This window comes from Sus scrofa, chromosome 13 (genome assembly GCF_054392235.1).
Source record: "Sus scrofa isolate SSC_HxYL_T2T_F1_AM1 chromosome 13, Sscrofa_HxYL_maternal_Yorkshire_Landrace_v2.0, whole genome shotgun sequence".
In the NCBI taxonomy this organism is placed as follows: domain Eukaryota; kingdom Metazoa; phylum Chordata; class Mammalia; order Artiodactyla; family Suidae; genus Sus; species Sus scrofa.
Window position 1 is genome coordinate 75,425,994 of NC_139395.1, and position 21,188 is coordinate 75,447,181.

A 21,188-nucleotide genomic window follows, 5' to 3' on the forward strand; every position below is an offset into this window, starting at 1 on the left:
AGTTAGAACAATAACATGACCATTAGTTTAACTTTTTTTTTCCCCAATTTCCCTCTCCACAGGGCCAGATTTCTCTCTTTCCAATTTCTTACTTCTCCCCTTCAGACCTTTAATCAGACCGCTGATCCCTTCTGATGACACCATCCTCCCATCCAAATCCTATTCTTCCTCTAGGATCAAGACTTATCTCTCTCCAGCACTTCTAGAAATGCTTTAACACATGGTAATTCTACTATCCTCTAGCCATAGTGTTTAAACAACTTATATGGGTATTTAATCATACAATGTCCTACATTTTTCTTTGATTCTCACCCCTACCCCACCACCATGAGCTCCCTGTAAACTTTAGGGAAGGACTAAATCATATAATAATTAACTTACGCCAACAAAGCACTAGCAGAGCAATGGACTTACACAGTGGATCTTAGCAAGCAATGAAAATGAATCATATTTCCCTTGCTCTAAATTTTACAATAAAACCAATAATAACCTGTGATGGCCTGATGAAGAAAAGATGCTAATACAACACAGTAGGAATGGCCAATGTATGTATTTCAAACACCAACACCAATGGTGTAGTGTGGCTGCCTGGAGCACTGTGATGAGAAAGACTCATACTCATACTGTGATGAAAAAGGCCATACCCAGGAAACAGTGCTGTAATCTACTAGCAGTGTCTGTATGGAACTGGATTGACTAGTGGCATCATGAAGTTTTAGTATTTGCCACAGGCTTATATAGACAATCCGTAGTGGTTAGACACTCAAGGCTTTTATAGACAACTACCGACTTGATAAAACCACTTAGATGTCACCCAGGCACCTCACACTTATTTTATCTAATATGATATTCTTAAACTTAGGTTCCCACCTCTCCTCCTTCCAGTCTTCCTCATCTCAGTAAATGACTCTACCATATATTCAGTTGCTCAAAGCAAAAATCAAGGAGTCAATTTGATTTCTATTCCCTTTACTTTACTCTCTCCCAACACCCTGCCAATTCTATTTCCAAAACATATTTCCAGTTTTTCCATTTCCCTCCCTCTCCTCTAGTCTATCACCTTAGTTTACTCCATAACCATCTCTCATCTAAGACTATTGAAATAAACTCCTAAATGGACTCCCTGCTTCTATTCTTATCATTTAACAGCCTATTTTCCACACAACAGCAGAATGATTTTTAAAATCATCAATCAAATTGTGTCACTTCACTGCTTAAAATTTCCCAATAGGCTTCCTCTCCTTTGTACTTAAAGTAAAATTTGATCTCCTTTTAGCAGACTAAAACCCTAGAAAATTTTGACTTATAATATTGGTCACATTTTCTCTGTGACTAGAATTACCCTAGATCAGAGGGCTCCCATCACACTCAGATTCAAATACACCAAGTGTATCCCCGCCTTACAAACTTTGAACATGCTGTTCTTTCTGTCTGAAATGCTCCTGCCTCAGATGTTTGCATGGCTGCTGCTTTTATATATGTGAAGTCTCAACTTAAATGTCACCACTTCAGTGACTCCTCCCTAGCTACCCATATATAAAACACCTCTCAAGTTCATTACCTTTTATCATTATATCCTGTTCACTTTTGGAACTATTTGTTTTCTTGCATTTGTCTCTCTTCTTCAATGGATCATTAGCTCCACAAAAGCAGAGACCTTGACTAATTTCATTGTTATCATATCCTCAGCAACGTGACCTTAGCCATCTCATTCCCACTTCTAACCTTTATTTTCCTCATTTTAGAATGAGGGCTTGGGATTTGGTGCTCACTATTGCTTCGACATTCTTTGCACCCAGGGTTCCAAGGAGGCTTTAGAGCTCAGGGCTTCTTGAGATACTGACATTTCTAAATGCATTTTTCAAATGAAGTCAAAGCCCTCAGGCAGGCCAGTGGGGATGTCATGGAGAGCCAGCAAGAGGGAAGTCTGGTGAGCTGAATTATACCGTTTGTTTGCCATGCCACTCCACCCATACTGAGGAGATGCAGCTCATTAGGTACTAAATGTTTAGTGACTGTCACTATTAATTGGTGGGTATTAATACTCTAAAGAGATAGTAAATCTTGCTTTGGACTCAGTGACATAAGACTTTTGCAGTCAGACAAAGCATAAGGAGTTTGAATATAAAACATTATAAAAAAGAACCCAAAGCTTGTCCCATCCCTACTTGTAAGAGTAAATACTGGCTGCTAATTATATTGAGCATTTCTCAAGTTACTAGAATCGTTTTTGTTTGGTTTTGTTTTGATTTGATTTTTTAATCATTTATTTATATATATATTTTTCTAATGTACAGCATGGTGACCCAGTTACACATACATGTATACATTCTTTGTTCTCACATTACGTGTTCCATCATAATGGATTAGACAGAGTTCCTGGTGCTACACAGCAGGATCCCATTGCTAATCCATCCCAAAGGCAACATTCTGCATCTATTTACCCTAAGCTCCCAGTCCCTCTCATTCCCTCTCCTTCCCCCTTGGCAACCACAAGTCCATTCTCCATGTCCACAATTTTCTGTTCTGTGGAAAGGTTCATTTGTGCCATATATTAGATTCCAGATATAAGTGATATCATATGGTATTTGTTTTTCTCTTTCTGACTTTCTTCACTCAGGATGAGAGTTTCTAGTTCCATCCACGTTGCTGCAAATGGCATTATCTTGTTATTTTTTATGGCTGAATTGTATTCCATTGTGCATATATACCACATCTTCCTAATCCAATCATGTATCAGTGGACATTTAGGTTGATTCCATGTCTTGGATACTGTGAATAGTGCTGCAATGAACATGTGGGTGCATGTGTCTTTTTTAAGTAGTTTTGTCCAGATATATGCCCAAGAGTGAGATTGTTGGGTCATACGGTAGAATTATTGTTGAATATTTTACATGCCTTTTTAATTTCATCCTCACAACAAGCCTAAGGAACAGGTACTAATATCCTCATTTTATTAAAGGGAAAACTTCCAAATAGAGAAAAGAAGTACCTTGCCTAAGCTCACAAAGCTAATAAGTAATAGATCCTAGATTTGAATTGAGGTCTGGCTCATTCTAAAGCCTATGATCTTGACAACTAAATAAACTGCTTGTTTTTATAATTATCATCTCATCATATTATTTTGTGTTTTTTGTTGTTGTTGTTTTTTCTTTTTAGGGCTGCACCCATAGCTATGGAGGTTCCCAGGCTAGGGGTCTAATTGGAGCTGTAGGCACTGGCCTATGCCACAGCCACAGCAGCGCTGGATCTGAGCCCTGTCTGTGTGTGGTCTGTGACCTACACCACAGCTCATGACAATGCTGGATCCATAACTCACTGAGTGAGACCAGGGATTGAAACAACAACCTCATGGTTCCTAGTCAGATTCATTTCAGCTGCACCATGATGGGAACTCCTCACGATATTATTATAATTATTTTTATCAAAGCTTTTTACATTCTTTAAGTCTGAGCTCAAATGCCACTTCTTCCATGAAGACTTGTCTAACTTCCAGACAGACCCATGCCCCACCTCACCTGTCCCTGGGGGGTTGGCCTTTTGGAATCAATCACATTGAGGCAGGAGGGGCAGTAACTAACATTTATTAAGAATATACTATATGCACCATCACAACTATCCTATGAAGTAGGCATTAAATCTGCTCTGAAAGATGAAACATCTTGGGCAGGGTCGTATAGCTTAAAGTAGCAGAATCTGAATTTAAACCCAGGTTAGTCAGATGCCTATCTAAGCCCAAGGAATTGCCACAAAGTTACTCTGAGCTCTCCATTACACACCTAGACTAAATAAGTTCTCCTTTCATAAACCCTCAAAGTTCCAAACACATCTTTGTAATCTCTTCCATAGTTAAAATTTCATGTATAATTATATGATTAATTTTAATTTCCTTTTTAGCCCCTAACTCTATGAGGTAATAAACATATCTCACTGTGCTCTACTAAACTGCCAGCCATTGACAAATGTAATAGCAATGGACCTCAAAATAGGTTTGAATAAATGAATGCTCTGTGTACATTTCATTGTATACATTTCATACATAAATTTAACCCATTTCTGCTAGACTGTAAGCTCCCTGAGATAGGTTACCTTCCTAATTTATCTCTGGATTCATCATAATGCTCTGTGCATGGTAGAAATTCAATAAACATTTGCAAAATGAATTTTGCATATAGGTCTGTACCATTTCAAACTCTGTGTCATTGAAGCTCCTAAGTAGACACTAAATAAAATCACAGAGTAAGAAGACCTCATATTTCCTTTATAGGAGAAGTTTATAATCTAACAAGTATGGGTTCAAAAGCCAAGAATAAAAAGCTCTGTAATGTAAAACCCAAGTCACATAATTATATCAGTCAGGATACATTAAGCCATGCTGCTATGATAAGCACTTGACTATCTCAGCGGCTAAAAGAAAATGTTTATTTTTCATTATCACTATAAGTTAGTGCAGGCTGAGGGCACTGTTCCACATCATCCTAACTCCAGGGCCCAAGTAACAGAGCAAAACTGGTTGTCATGGCAGAAGGCAAATGAGAGCAAAAATCCTGTAGCAGCTCTTAAAGCTTCCACCTGGAAATAATGCTACATCGCTTCTACTCACATTTCCTTAGCTGCCTTCAAGAAGGAGTGGGAATGCCCTCCTATCCCATGCCTAGGAGGAAAAGCATAAACATTGATGAATGGCTCCAACTGCACAATAACAGCCTGCTTAGGAGAAAACACTGAGGAGTTACTTAGAACCTGACATACCATCCAGAGAAACCACTATTTTAAAAGTGATCTACTTCTAGTAAAGAGATGAAATTGACAGTTTTTCCAACATCTCTTTAAAAACTTCCCTCTGGACCTCAGTGTACTTATCTGTAAAATAGGAACAAAAATAGAATTTCAGAGCTGCTTTGTCAACTGTAATGATGTAATGTGAAAGCACCAATAAAGGGCCTGGCATACCTGGCCACTAAATACTAATCTTCTGGAGTTCCCATTGTAACTCAGCGGTAACAAATCCAACTAGTATCCATGAGGATGCAGGTTTGATCCCTGGCCTCGTTCAGTAGATCTGGCTTTGTGGTGAGCTGTGGTGTAGGTTGCAGATGCCGCTCAGATCCCATGTTGCTGTGGCTGTGGTATAGGCCGGCAGCTACGGCTCCGATTCAACCTCTAGCCTGGGAGCTTCCATTTGCCACTGATGCGGCCCTAAAAAGACAAAAAAAATTTTAATCTTTTGAGAAACACAATCTTCAGGTCCAAGTATTGTCTTTGAAATGTAGGAAAAATTAATTCCTCCAGATATCAGAGAGATAAAACCATCCACTTTCCCTTAAGTTTAGCAGTTTTCTTTGGCTAATATTTCTGGTTGCCTACCTGCTAAAATGGCTTGCTGCATACAATCACCCACACATCCCTCTAATATCAGTACTCAATTATTGGAAAAGGACTAACTGTACCATATTCTGTGGCCAAAGAAGATTGGAGGAAGGAAGGCAGTGGAAGGAAGCTGTTAAAATAATGACACTATCTGTCCTTCCTAGATAGAACCAAACCACCTTCATCCAATGGGCTATACAAGTTGCCATGATTCCTCTTCCTGCTTTATTTGCCTTCACATCCCTTCCCACACAGGGCTTTGGGGAGGGCCAATGTTGCACATTTCCAGCTAGCTTCCTTATAGACAAGACTCAGAACCAGGTCTAACAGGCATGTAGTATTTTCCATAATGGACAGCATTTCCACCCTCCTACAGCCCACCCAAGTGCATGATTAAAGGAGCTTTAAAAGGTAAATACTCCCAAATTAAATATTACTAGACTCCTCACTCCTACTCATACCTCCATAAAAATGGAAGCACATTTTAAAGTTGTAATGTTTCTCCATGGCTGTGCTTGGTAAATACCTAAGAGAAAGGAAGCTCTCCACTTTTCTTCTCCCTTGTCCCCACCTTCACTGATACTTCTCAAGGACATGTCTTGATTCTTGGATTTGGGGCCATGTTTGCTGGTAGAAAGGGGCTACTGGGCAATAAAACCCCACTGCTTAGGTGCTGCCTTCTGTTTTCTCTCCCTTTCATGCTATGGGAATAATAAAGGTGTGGACATGTTCCCACATGAGAAGAGACCTGGCCTTCTTATCTCTTAGTTTCTCTCTTCCTTCTCCTCTATCCCTGCAGCATAAGTGCAAAAGGCCCAGAGAAAGGTCAGTACTGCACTTTGGATAATGACTGATACAAAACAAAAAAGTATCAACTACTCACCATGTGGCATTTTATAATTTTGAAAATGTTTTTCATCTTTTGTCTCACTCTGTCTTCATGGCAACCTGTATGAGTTTCATAGGGCTACTGCTTGAAAGCACCACAAACTGTGGCTTAAAAAAAAATTTTATTGTCTCTTAATTCCACAGGCTAGAAGTCTGAAATCAGCTCTATGCTCCTTTTGAAACCTATAATGGAATCTTTCCTTACCTCTTTATACCTTCTGGTAGTTTGCTGGAAATCTTTAGTATTCCTTGGTTATAACTGCATCACTCCAATCCTGGTCCTCATCATGACATGGCATTTTCTCCAAGTGTCTGTGTCTTCACATGGCCATCTTTTTATAAGAACACCAGTCATACTGGATTAATGTCCCACCCTACTTCACTATGACCTCATCTTAACTAATGACATCTGCAATTAGACCCTATTTCTAAATAAGGTAACATTCTGAGGTACTGCAGGCCAGAACTTCAATCTATCTTTTTTTGAAGGTAGGGACACCCATAAAACAATCCTGTGAATAAATTTTTCAGGAAGTATTACTGTTAATGTGTTGAAATAATTTATAAGAAATGTCTACTACAGACCATTCTCTTCATTCTATCATAAGAAAACTGAAACGATCTCCTCAGTGTCACATGGTGGCAAGTGACATATACGAAGGAAAGGATGGGCAGTGGTGGATGATTTGGTTTTTGAAGGTCACTTTATTGATCCCTCTTTGCTGATTCAACAGGTTTGGCTGACTGGACAGGTATAGCCTCCAAATATATCCTTTACTAATGTCATTAGTGACAGAGAATGAGTATCCCAGATAGAGGAGGGCAGGTTACAGATGAGGGGTTTATCAGTATTTACCCTCCCCTTTCTGGAACTGACCCAAAGCTAGTCTCAGAATAGTCTACTACTCTGGACATACATGCTTGCCCCCCTATTTTGTGTTTTCCAGGGAACTTGCTGCTCATGAATGTTTCCAGTAACACTACTAAAATACCGAACAACTGCTGGGGAAGTTCCCCTCTCAAATGCAATATTGCTGACCTAAGTGCTAACTTGAAACTGCTACATAACAATCCATCCTTTTCTTTGCATTTTAAGTCCACATTTTTGCGCACATAATCTGCTTCCCACTATGCCTCTGAGACTTGGGCAGAACAATTATTATTTGACAAATGAGAAAATAAAGATCAAAGAGGCTAAGAGGAATGTATAAATTTACAGCTGGACTAGAATTCCAGAATCTCCTCTCCCAACCTACAGAGTCCCCATTTCCCTCCCCTATCCACTTGACATGGCCTTTAAAATTGGAATAAAGAATAGTCATAAGATTCCAGAATGGGAAGGAAATTAATCTTATTAAGTAATACAAAAGAGAGAGGGGAGGACAAACAATTCCCAAGACATACACTAAAACATCGAATACTGTCACTGTCCCCACATGATCTGTGTTAGTTAATAATTTCACCTTCCAGTGGAAGAGAAATATGAAATAAACATAAGCTTAGGAAGTAATATAACACCTACAAAATCTTCACAATGAAAAGTAGAGCTTCACCATATCCACTGGCTCTAAAACAATTTGGAAAATTCACAATCACCTTTTCTGTGGGTTAAAAAGTGCCATCTTCCACAAAATTAGTCTCTACCAAATCAATTTCCATAACAATCAATAGTAACACATTCAAAAAAGAGTGTCTGAGGAATAATAAAGACTGATTAAATTAATCACATCAGAGGAAACTCAAGCATGACCTTTTGAGCAGTACCATTTGTTTATCTGACACTCTATAAAATAAATAACTTTCAAATAAATAAATGCAGGTCAAGAGTGATAAAAAGAATAGCATATGAGCATAATTTCAATGCAGATCCCTAATACAGCTTTCAAATCAATCATAACTTCACCTGAAACAACACAGCTTCAAGTTAAAGAATTTATCATATAAATGATAAAATGTTTTGAAATGTCAGAGCTGGGTCCAGAAATCATCAAAGGAAGCATAAGATAAGTAGAAACTGAAAAGACTTGCTGACTGCAGCAAAAATGTCGTGACAATCTATCACCTTGTCAAATTTTATTTCTTTTATTGTCTCTCTCTGACATCAATATCCCTTCCTCTGAAATCTGTCAAAATGCTGGAGCAAAAGAGTTAAAATATTTTATTCAGGTGTATGATTATTTGCCTGCTTTTAAGGACTTCTTTATCCTCTACCCTCCATTTATCTGTCATAATCTTTTAGCATCAAGAGCATGCCTGTTCCCAATACTATGTAATATTAATGAGGAACTCACAGTGTGCTCATTGTAAATAACATGCTGAAGGTCTCACGTCTCCATATCCAATCTTCTTGACCTAGGATCCCAGAGAAATGTGTAACTAAATAACAATAATAATACCTCCTAAGCTTTGGCTTTGTGCCAGGGACTGCACTGGGGTTCATATATATAACCTTTGTCATCTGCACAACAAACATGTATTACAATTATACCCATTTTATATAGAAGAAAACTGAGACTCAGAAAGGTTAAGAAATATCTCCAAGACAACACAAAGGATATAAATGAAGTTCTCCCCAACTGCAACACATGACAAGCCAACACACTCCACCACTTAACCGGCTCACCTTTCCTCACTGCGTGCTGGTGAACTAGATACTGAAATGGAATGAAGAGACTCTTTATTTAGTGCATTGCTGATACTCATCTGCTGAACTAAATCACTGCACACAGTGAAAAAGAGCGAATGGTTGAAAAGTACTCTGGTACAAATGACATTATAGCAAAAATATAACAAAGTAGAAAAATGTAAAAAGTAAAAAGCAGATTTTAAAATATTACAAATGTGCAAAATAATGTTAGCTAGCATTTACTAGTCTTTATTGTTTATTATGTTCTAGGTATCTTCTGAGTTATTTTTCTGTATTCAGTGACTGCTAACAACAGCTCTATTTATTTGCATCTAGAAGGTGTACTCATTCTATGGCTATTGTAACAAATTTCCACAAACTAAGCAGCTTAAAACAACATTATTTTATAGTTATACAGTTCAGAAATCTCAAGCAGGTCTCATGTGGCTAAAATCAGGGTACTGACAAGACTTCATTCCTTTCCAGAGGCTCTATGGGATAGTGTGTTCACTTGACCTTTTTGGCTTCTAGAGGCCTTCCATATTCTTTAACTCTTGACTCTTTTCTTCTGTCTTTAAAGAGAATAGTGTATGGCCAAGTCTTCCTTACACTGCCATCTCTCTGGTTCTGTTTTCCAATTCCATTTCACTTTCAAGGATCATAGTGATTACATTGGGCCCAACTAAATAATCTAAAATACTCTATTTTATAGTCAGCCAATTAGCTACCTTAATTGTCCTGTGCATTGTAACCCTGTAGATTCAGTTTCTGAAAATTAGTATGTAGACATCTTTGGGAGTCTTTATTCCGCCTACCATAGTCTGTCTTCTGACCCCTAAAGATTCACATCTGGCTCAAGACATTACACCCATTAAGTCTCACTATCTGAACTTTCTCTGTTTGGAACTCCTGCTATTAAAACTTCTAGAAGGATCAAGACGGCAGAAAAGTAAGCCATCACGCTCACCTTCTGCCACAAACACATCAAAAAAAAAAAAATCTATATGTAGAACGATTCACACAGAACATCTACTGAATGCTGACAGAAGACCTTAAATTTCCAAAAAGGGCAAGAAATCTTCCACATAAATGGGTAGAACAAAAATAAAAAGAGAGAAGGAATCAGGACGGGACTAGCACTCCTGAGAGGGAGCTGTTAAAGAGGCAAGTGAAGCTGCACTGTTGGAAGCCACATAACCAATGGGGAGATCAGCCAAGACAGAGGGATATCAAAGTTGCAGAGAAAAGTGGAGCAGCTGGACTGAGGAGGGCAAAGCAAAGTGAGAGCCACACAGACTCCCAGCCCCAGGCACCACAGACTGAGACACTCGGGTGGGGGTTGGGTGCTGAGACTCAGGCTCCAGGGGTCAGTTCTGGAGAGAGGACTAGGGCTGGCTGTGTGCAGACACCCTGAGGGACTAGGGAGCAGTGTGCCACAGTCCAGGGAGCCAAACACTACAGCTGAAGGAACTCAGGAGGAAGTCTGGGCCTGCAGGAAAAGCAAGATGCCATTGTGGGGAGGGTAGAAGAGGAGGGGTGAACTGCTACAGGAATATCTTTCTCCGTGCACACACAGACTTGCAGAGGGTGGGGCACCTCTGGCACAGGCTATGGGTTGCAAGGTACCACTTTCTCATGCTACAAGTGACCAGGCACCTCTTGTGTGGCCTAAGGGCAGTGGGAGGCTAAATGCAATGCCACACCTCTTGCATGATCTACGAGCAATGGGGACAAACCACAGCAGTCATCTCGGACAAAAGGGGGGGTGTGGTCTGCCACCACTAGGGATCTGTGAATAGGTACTACCTGCAGTACCAGTCACCTCAAAGGGCGACAAAGAAGAGAGCACTCCAACCAAGCACCACCCATTGTTGCTCTTGCTCTCCTTGGAAAACACCTGCCCTGCTGCCGCCATGGCCAAATGCTCCAAGTGTGGCCTACACATGCCTGATTACTGTCACTTTCCAGGGCCATGCAACTAGGAGCAGCCTGCACCACCTCCCCACAGGTCCTTGCCAATGCCAAGGGCCCAGCAACCAGGCACTGGCTATTAGCTTGGCCTATTGCCTCCATCTCCCCCTGGAAGCACACACAGAACCCTAGAAATAAAAAGTAAGCCCTAAAAAAATATCCAGGGGTACTCATGCATATATATAGCCCTCCAAGACGTCAGTAGTTGCTTTCCCTAAACTCACAGAAAAAGAAAAATAGAAGCAAAATGAAGAAGCTCAGGAACCATTCCCAGTTAAAAAAAAAAAAAAAAAAAAAAACCAACAACAACAACAACAAAAAAAAACAGGAGAATTCACCTGAAGGAGAACATAATGAAACAGACTTCTGCAGTCTAACAGATATCAAGTTCAAGAAGGAGACAATGAAAATACTGAAGGAATTAAGAGCAAATATGAAGGAATTAAGAGTGGATCTGAACAGTAAAGCAGATTGCTTTAGAAAGGAATTAGAAAATATAAGGAGGAGCCAAGATAAATTGGAAAATTCATTTGCAGAGATGCAAGCTGAGTTAAAGGCACTGAACAGCAGAATGAACAATGCAGAGGAATGAATTAGTGACTTGGAAGATAGAATAATGGAAATCACACAATCAGGACAGCAGACAAAAAACCAAATGAAGAAATATCTACGCATAATAGGGATTCCAGAAGGAGAAGAAAAACAAAAGGGGGTTGAAAATATATTTGAAGAAATTATGGCTGAAAACTTTCCAAATCTAAAGGAAACAGATATAAGATACAGGAAGCACAGAGGGCCCCCAACAAGTTGAACCCAAACAGGCCCATACCAAGACACATTATAATAAAAATGGCAAAAGTTAGACAAAGAGAGTATTCTAAAGGCATCAAGAGAAAAGCAAAATGTTAATTATAAGGGAACCCCCAAAAGGCTATCAGCTGATTTCTCTACAGAAACACTACAGGCCAAAAAAGAGAGGCAAGATATATTCAAAGTTTTAAAAGAGAAAAATTCCCAGCCTAGAATGCTCTACTCAGCAAGAATATCATTTAAAATAGGAGGAGAAATAAAGAACTTCTCCAAAATTCAAAAACTGAAAGAGTACAGCAATATTAAACCCATTTTAAAAGAAATATTGAAAGGTCCCCTTTAAATAAAAAAGAAGTAAGAAGAAGAAATAGAATGGAGGAAACCACAATTGGAAAGCAATCACTTAAATAAGCAAGTATACAGATTTAAAAGAAAAAAAAACTATTGTAAAAGTGATGATAAACACAATGAACAGCAAAAGGAAAAATATGAACATTTTTTAAAAGGACTTCAAAATCAGAATGTGGGGAAGGAAATTAAGAAAATCTAGACTTTTTTTTTAGAATGGGTTTGAACCTATATGACTGTCAGTCTAAAGAAAGCAGATAAAGGAAGGGGTTAACATACTTGGAAAAAGGGGTAACCACAAATCAAAATGAAACATTAAATTCACAAAAACTAAAAAGAAAAGGACAGAAGCATAAAACAAAAGGAAATAATCCATCAGGAAAATAAAATAATTTTTAAATAAAGGGAAAAAGGAGAAACAGAATCAACTGAAAAACAAGGTTTAAAATGGCAATGAATACGTATCTATCAATAATCATCTTAAATGTCAATGGACTAACTGCTCCAATCAAAAGATATAGAGTGGAGTTCCCGTCGTGGCGCAGTGGTTAACGAATCTGACTAGGAACCATGAGGTTGCGGGTTCGGTCCCTGCCCTTGCTCAGTGGGTTAATGATCCGGCGTTGCCATGAGCTGTGGTGTAGGTTGCAGACTTGGCTCAGATCCCGCGTTGCTGTGGCTCTGGCGTAGGCTGGTGGCTACAGCTCCGATTAGACCCCTAGCCTGGGAACCTCCATATGCCGAGGGAGTGGACCAAGAAATGACCAAAAAAAAAAAAAAAAAAAGGATGTAGAGTGGCAGATTGGATAAAAACACAAGAGCTATAATACGCTATCTACAAGAGACTCATCTTAAGACACAGACACATAAATATTAAAAGTGAGGGTATGGGAAAGATACTTCATGCCAATGGACAAGACAGAAAAGCAGGAATTGCAAAACTCATATCAGACAAAATAGACTTTAAAACAAAGGCCATAAAGAAAGGCAAAGAAGGACACTATTTAATGATAAAAATCCATTTGAGAAGAGGATATTATAGTCATCAATATATATGCCCCTAAGATAGGAGCATCTAGATACATACAACAAATACTAACAGACATAAAAAGAGAAATTGATGGGGATACAATAATAGAAGGAGAATTTAACACTCCACTCACATCAATGGACAGATCCTCTAGACAGAAAATCAGTAAAGCAATAGAGATCCTAAATGACACAATAGAAAACTTAGACTTAATTGATATTTTCAGGACATTACATACAAAAAATCAGAATACGCATTATTTTCAAGTGCACATGGAACATTCTCAAGGATTGACCACATACTGGGGCACAAAACTAAGCTCAACAAAAATTAACATACAGAAATTATTTCAAGCATCACCTGACAGCAATGGGATGAAACTAGAAATCAACCACAGGAAAAGAAATAAGAAAAAACTGATTACCTGGAGAATAAATAACATGCTACTAAAAAACAAACAAACAACAAAAAAACAATGCATCAATGAGGAAATCAAAGGGAAATAAAAAAATATCTCAAGACAATGATAATGAAAACACAAGCCATTCAAAATCTAAGGGTTGCAGAAAAAGCAGTGCTTAAAGGGAAGTTCATAGTAAAGCAGGCCTTCATCAAAAAAGAAGAAAACTCTCAAATCTACAACTTAACCCACCACCTTAAAGAACTAGAAGAACAAATAAAACCTAAACTCGGCAGAAGGAAGGAAATCATAAAGATCAGAGAGGAAATCAATAAAATAGAGATTCAAAAAACAATAGAAAAAATAAAACCAATAGCTGGTTCTTTGAAAGGCTTAACAAAATAGACAAACCTCTGGCCAGACTCACCAAGAAAAGGGGAGAAATAATTCAAATAAACAAAGTAAGAAATGAAAAAGGAGAAACCTCAATGGATACTGAAAAAATACAAAAAAAAATCAGAGAATACTATGAACAATTATATGCCAAAAAATTTGACAACCTAGAAGAAATGGACAACTTTCTAGAGCCTTGCAGACTGACAAATCTGAATCAAGAAGAAATAGATCAACAGAACAGACCAATCACTAGAAATGAAATTGAATATGTAATAAAAACACTCCCTACAAACAAGAGTCCAGGACCAGATAGCTTCACAGGCAAATTCTACCAAACACACCCAAACTCCTTAAACTTTTTCAAAAGGCTGAAGAAGGAATAATCCCAAAGATATTCTATGAATCTACCATCACCCTAATACCAAAACCAGACAAAGATACTACCAAAAAGGAAAATTATAGGCCAATATCTTTGGTGAATATTGATGCAAAAGTTCTCAGCAAAATTTAGCCTACAGAATACCACAGCACATAAAAAAGATCATAAACCACTACCAAATTGGACTCATCCCAGGTTCACAAGGCTGGTTCAACATACGAAAATCAATCAATGTCATATACCACATTAAGAGAAGAAAAGTCAAAAACCACATGATCATCTCAATAGAGGCAGAAAAGGCATTTGACAAAATACAACATCCATTCATTGTAAAAACTCTTACCAAAGTGGGTATAGAGGGAACATACCTTAACATAATAAAAGCCATTGATGACAAACACACAGCCAATACAATACTCAATGGAGAAAAGCTGAAAGCCTTCCCACTAAAAACTGGAACAAGATAAGGATGCCCACTCTCATCACTTTTATTCAATATAGTATTGGAAGTCCTAGCCACAGCAGTCAGACAAACAAAAGAAGTAAAATGTATCCAAATTGGAAGAGAAGACATAAAATTGTTACTGTATGCAGAAGACATGATATTATATATAGAAAACCCTAAGAACTCAACCCCAAAACTACTGGAACTGATCCATGAGTTCAACAAAGTCTCAGTATACAATATTAACATTCAGAAATAGGTTACATTTCAGGAGTTCCCATCGTGGCGCAGTGGTTAATGAATCCGACTAGGAACCATGAGGTTGCGGGTTTGGTCCCTGCCCTTGCTCAGTGGGTTAACGATCTGGCGTTGCCGTGAGCTGTGGTGTAGGTTGCAGACGCGGCTCGGATCCCGCGTTGCTGTGGCTCTGGTGTAGGCCGGTGGCTACAGCTCCAATTCAACCCCTAGCCTGGGAATCTCCATATGCCGCGGGAGCGGCCCAAGAAATAGCAACAACAACAACAACAACAACAAGACAAAAGACAAAAAAAAAAAAAAAAAAGAAATAGGTTACATTTCTGTATACTAACAATGAAGTATTAGAAAAGGAATACAAAAATACAATACAAATTGCACCCCCCCAAAATTAAATACCTCAGAATAAACCTGACCAAGGAGATGAAAGACTTACATGCTGAGAACTATAAAACATTAATCAAGGAAATTAAAGAGGATTCAAAGAAATGGAAAGATATTCCATGCTCTGGGTTGGAAAAATTAATATTGTAAAAATGGCCACACTATCCAAAGAAATCTACAGATTCAATGCAATCCCCATCAAATTACCCATGACATTTTGCAAAGAACTAGAACAAACAATCCAAAAATTTATATCGAACCACAAAAGACCCAGAATTGCCAAAGCAATCCTGAGGAACAAAAACCAAGCAGCAGGCATAACTCTCCCAGACTTCAGGCAACATTACAAAGCTACGGTAATCAGGACAGTGTGGTACTGGTACCAAAACAGACATAAAAACCAATGGAACAGAATAGAACCCAGAAATAAACCCTGACACCTACGGTCAATTAATTTTTGACAAAGGAGGCAAAAAAATAAAATGGGAAAAAAGTCTTTTCAGTAAGTGCTGCTGGGAAAACTGGACAGCCACATGCAAATCAATGAAACTGGAACACACCCTCACACCATGCACAAAAATAAATTCAAAATGGCTTAACTACTTAAACATAAGACAAAACATCATCAAAGTCCCAGAAGAAAACATAGGCAAAATATTCTCTGACATCAACTGTACAAATGTTTTCTTAGGTAAGACTCCCAAGGCAAAGGAAATAAAAACAAAAATAAACCAATGGTACCTAATCAAACTGACAAGATTTTGCACAACAATTGAAATCATAAAAAAATAAAAAGACAATCTAAAGAATTGGAGAAAATAGTTTCAAGTGATGCAACTGACAAGGAATTAATCTCTAAAATATACAAACAAGTTATACCACTCAACAGCAAAAAAACCAAAAACCCAAATGAAAAATGGGCAGAAGACCTGTACAGACATTTTCCCAAAGAAGATATACATATGGCCAATAGGCACTTGAAAACAATGCTCAATATCACTAATTACTAGAGAAATGCAAATCAAAACTACAATGAGGTAGCAGCTCACACCAGTCATTAACAAGTCAACAAATAACAAATGCTGGAGAGAGTGTGAAGAAGAGAACACACTCTTATACTGTTTGTGAGAATAAAAATTTCTACAAACACTATGGAAAACAGTATTGAGGTAGCTCAGAAAACTAAATATAGAACTACCTCATGACCCAGCCATCCCAGTCCTGGGCATATACCTGGACAAAACTTTCCTTGAAAAAGACACATTCACCCATATATTCACTGCAGGACTATTCACATGGAAACAACCTAAATGTCCATCAAGAGATGAATGGATTAAGAAGATATAAAAAAATAAAAAATAAACTTAAAAAAAAGAAGATGTGGTATGTACACACAATGGAATACTACACAGCCATAGAAAAGAACAAAATAACACCATTTGCAGCAACATGGATAGAACCTGAGACTCTCATCCTAAGTGAAATAACTCAGAAAAAGAAAAATACCATATGCTATCACTTATATCTGGAATCTAATATACGTACAAATGAAATTTGTACATCAGATCTGAGCTCCTTATCATGGGCCAACTGCCCACCCCCTGAAAAAGAAAAGAAACAAACTCTTGGACTTGGAGAACAGACATGTGTTTGCCAGGGGGAGAGGGAGGGGGAGGGAGTGATTAGTTGCAGTTAGTATAAGAAAACTATTGCATTTGGAGTGGATAAGCAAAGAGATCCTGATGTATAGCACAGAGAATTATGTCTTGTCACTTGTGATGGAACATGATGGAGTTAATGTGAGAAAAAGAATGTGTATACATACATGTAAGACTGGGTCACTGGGTCATTTTACAGCATAAATCGACAGAACAATGTAAATCAACTATAATAAAAACAATAAAATTCTAAAAAAAAATTTAAATAAATAAATAAATAAAACTCAGGAGCTGAAGAGATTCATAGAGTATGAATTAAAACTGGAATTTTAAATAGTAAAATATTAACCATGTTTCCACTTGGGTAGTGAAATTACATATACTTTTTTCTTCTTTCTTATTTTGTGTTCCATAATTTTTACAATAATAATGAATAGCTTTTGTAATCATAAAAAGTTATTAAAAACAAATAAAATGTGTTGAAATAAGTGCCAATAAAGGAACATGAAGAATGACAGGGGGGCAGCAAAGGTAGCACCATCCTCAGCTTCTCTGAGATGGGGAAGGAATCAGAAACCCTCATGGAAAAGGAGTTTGCAGAATGGACAATTGGTTAAGTACTCTGCTAAGGCAAGTATCTAAGAATGGAGTTGAAGGGATAAACACAAGCCTCAAGGTCATTTTCTATTCATTCTTGCCTTCTTCTCACCATCACTTACTGCATCAAGCATGAGTCAGGCAGAGGGCAGTTGGCCCATGACAAGGAGCTCAGACTGATGAAAAGCACGGGAGGATCTAATAAAAGTGAATGGTATGCGTGAATAAAAAAAATGAACTCATAGTCTTGTGTGGAATCAAAAAAAGAATGCAGAGTAGCAAGTTCAACTCCCATCTTCACAATTTACAGCTGTGCCAACTTGGGATGCTGCAGTCATCTCTCTAGCCCTCAGTTTCCATATCTATAATATAATATCAATGAGAATAATGCCTACGTGCCTCACACAGTTGTGATGAAGAAAAAATTAATTACATGGTGCTTGTGTAAAACACTCTGAAAGCAACAAAGATTCACTGTGGGAAAGGAAGGAGGAAATTCTCAGTAAAGCAGCATCTGAAGGTGAAAATTGTGGGTAGGTGGAAGGTAGACTGACACTGAAGTAGCTTTTGAGAATAAATGATTTTTAAAGAGATAAACACTGAGGCTTCATGAATTTAATTAACTTTCTCAAGTCACATAATAATAAATAGTGGAGTTTGAGCCCTATGCCTATAAATTCTGTGCTCTTTTCTCTATCATGAAACCAGAGATTCAAGGATTTAAGAGAACGGCAGAGAGGAACTGGAGCCTAGATGTACCAATAATGATAACTGGGTGTTTTCTCTGTGCTGAACACTGTTATAGGCACTTTGTAAACAGTAATTCATTAAATCCCCCAATATTCATGTGCAGTAAATGTTCCCATTTTTATAAATGAGGAAGTGAGGTATCATGAGGTTAAACACATCATAAGATCACATAGAGAGTAGATGGACGGACCACAATTTGAATCCAGGCATTACAGGACCAGAATCTGTGTCCATAACTATCAGGCTACATTGCCCCAAAGGAGGTGTGCAATATATTTTACTGGACTTCCCTGCCACCCCCTCAAGAAGTAACCAGACCCCCACACCAATTATAAAGTATCATATGCATAATAAATGCTCTCTAAATATTTGTTAGGTTCAGCAAGTCCTTGAAATGCCAAGATATTTAGGCTCATGATAAGGAATGAGGAGGAAGAAGCTGACATTCTGGGTGACTGACTGGATATGGCAAACCAAGGAGAAACATGGTCAAGAAGGTCCCCAGGTTAAGGGATCAGGGAACTGGCTGGATCCCCCGCAAGATAGGGAGGAAGCTCTGTTGAAAGATGTCTGGGATGGTAAGAGGGAAATCAGGTAAAAGAGAAACATGGGCCTAAGGAGCCATCATCTGGTGACCACATAGGTGATGCATTCCTCAAGATAATATGTTGCCTTAATTATCTCTAATTATGCAAAGGAAAAAACCAAAGTTGACAAAAAATACTTTTTAGAAATAAACTAAGAAGCAAGAGAAGCTTGCTTCCTGGAAGAGATTCTGAAAGAAGAAAAGTTTTCAAGATATATTCAAGAAAATACAAGCCAAAAAAAAAAAAAAGCATACAATAATTCTTTTAACCTAATGCCCTTCTAGCAAACAGGTTCAGTTAATAGATTTTATACTGCATTTAATCTTCAATTTGTGAGATGTCAATCTTGGAGGCTTTGTTGGAAACCAATGAGGTGAGATTATTCTAGCTATTATTCCCAAATAATGGATTACTGCACTTGACAAACCTGTAAACAAAAAATCCCTTTCTTTTCATTAGAGGGAATGAGCTATAGAGAAAAGAGGGAATTTGAGACAACATATTGGGAAAGCTGATCTCTCCAAATATATAGTAAGCTTTTATGTAACAGGTTTCAGGAGGCCTTTACAATAATCCCACAAACATACTTGCAGTAATAAATAAAAATGCAGCTCTACTCTCTACAGAGAACTCCAGCTTCAGCATAGGGCTTGTAGTTGGACAGATAGATGTCCTCACCACTCTTAACCACAGTGACTCAATGTGAGAGCTACAGCCAGCCAAGCACCTAACAACTTGATTTGTTATCTTTATTTATAGGAAAATGATATACTTTCTCTCTACTGCTGCCCATTTTGACCGGCCTTTTATGTCAGTACGAGCAGGAAAAGAAGACCCTTGGAAACTGCTATTCTGCAAATGAGCTTAAATACTCCAGGCAATCATTAATTTCTAAAGAATATCTGAAATTTCAACCCTATGATACCCAATAAGATGGAGATAGTTTTGTCCAGGGCATGACAGAGGCAAGGGGGAAGGTTAAGGAGGAGAGTGTTCCTAGAAGAGTAGGAATAGTACATGGAAGGCCCTGAAGCAAAAGGGACCACAATGCAGTCAAGGAACTGAAAGAAGGTGAGGGTGCCTAGAGCACAGAAAGCCTGGGGCCTGGAGAGACAGGCAGAGTCAAAGCATGCCAAATGGAAGATTTGGGCTCTTATAAATGCAATGGGAAGTCGCTGAAGCAGAGGTCATAGCAAAGGAGTGATAGGAATCAGATCTGCATTTTGCAAATACCCTACCCACTGTGGTAAATAAATGAGTGGAGATAAAAGCCAATGCAGAACTACAGTGGTAGGGGTAGAGATGGACATTAAGGGATATCTGAATTTATATGACATCATGTGTACACAGAGTACCAGAGCAGAGCAATGAAGAGCATCTCAATCTGTGTGGTTGGCCTTGTTGGAAGAGCACTGTGTGGTGGGGATCAGGGAGTTTGATTTTCAAGCCACGCTTCCTGGTTTAGAATCCCAGTATGCCAACGTGTACTTTTGCACAAGTTATGCAATCGCCCTACCTCAGTTTTCTCATCTGTAAACTGGGCATAATAATATAGTTTCCACAACCCCAATCCAAAATCTTCAAATCAGATTTTTTTAATTCAGAATTTTATAGGTTTTTGAAAGGTATGTGGTTGTACCAAATATTCTGTACCACCCCCAGTAGAGTCTTAGGCAGGACCCCATAATCAAACCATTGATATGTTTCAAAGCAAAATGTATGACTATTAATACTGTGTGGGATAATAAAGACAATAATTAGAGTTCAGTTATTTAGTTCAGATCAGGTTTTTCTACCAAAGAGTTTGCACTAACTTTCAAAAAAAGTTATGTTTTCTTCAAAGACTTCTGAAATTCAGAACTGCAAGTAAAAGATTATGGACCTGTATTACCCTCCTCCTAGGGCTGTTATGAGGAATAAATGGATCACTGTTTATAACCACTTGGGACAGTGCCTGACATATAGTAAATGCCATAGAAGCACTTGTTAAATAAATAAAGCTCTTACGTACAATACTAGCTATCCGCATGAATTTAGGAATTCCTAATCAGTAAAATACAAGGAATAAAAAGGACAACCTTCAAGGTCCTTTTATTTTTCAAGTTCCATAAGACCCCAAAATGTCTTAAGGAATGTCTACTTGGAATGCTTTGTGGAGAAGCCTGGGGTGGACCCTGAATCCACTCCTGACCATGTAATGATAATGCTATAGTAATTTTACACACTGTCCTCACACCTCCTCTGTCCCTTTTGGCAATTCAGTTACACTCAGACCCCATTCTATATTTACCTTT

At 38.2% G+C, this 21,188-nt stretch overlaps 1 long non-coding RNA gene across 16 annotated transcripts in view; it reads right to left on the reverse strand.

Moving 5' to 3' along the window:
* The window catches only part of LOC106505658 (uncharacterized), a 1,202,834-nt gene that overhangs the window by 892,649 nt on the left and 288,997 nt on the right, over positions 1 to 21,188 (reverse strand). The window lies entirely within an intron of this gene.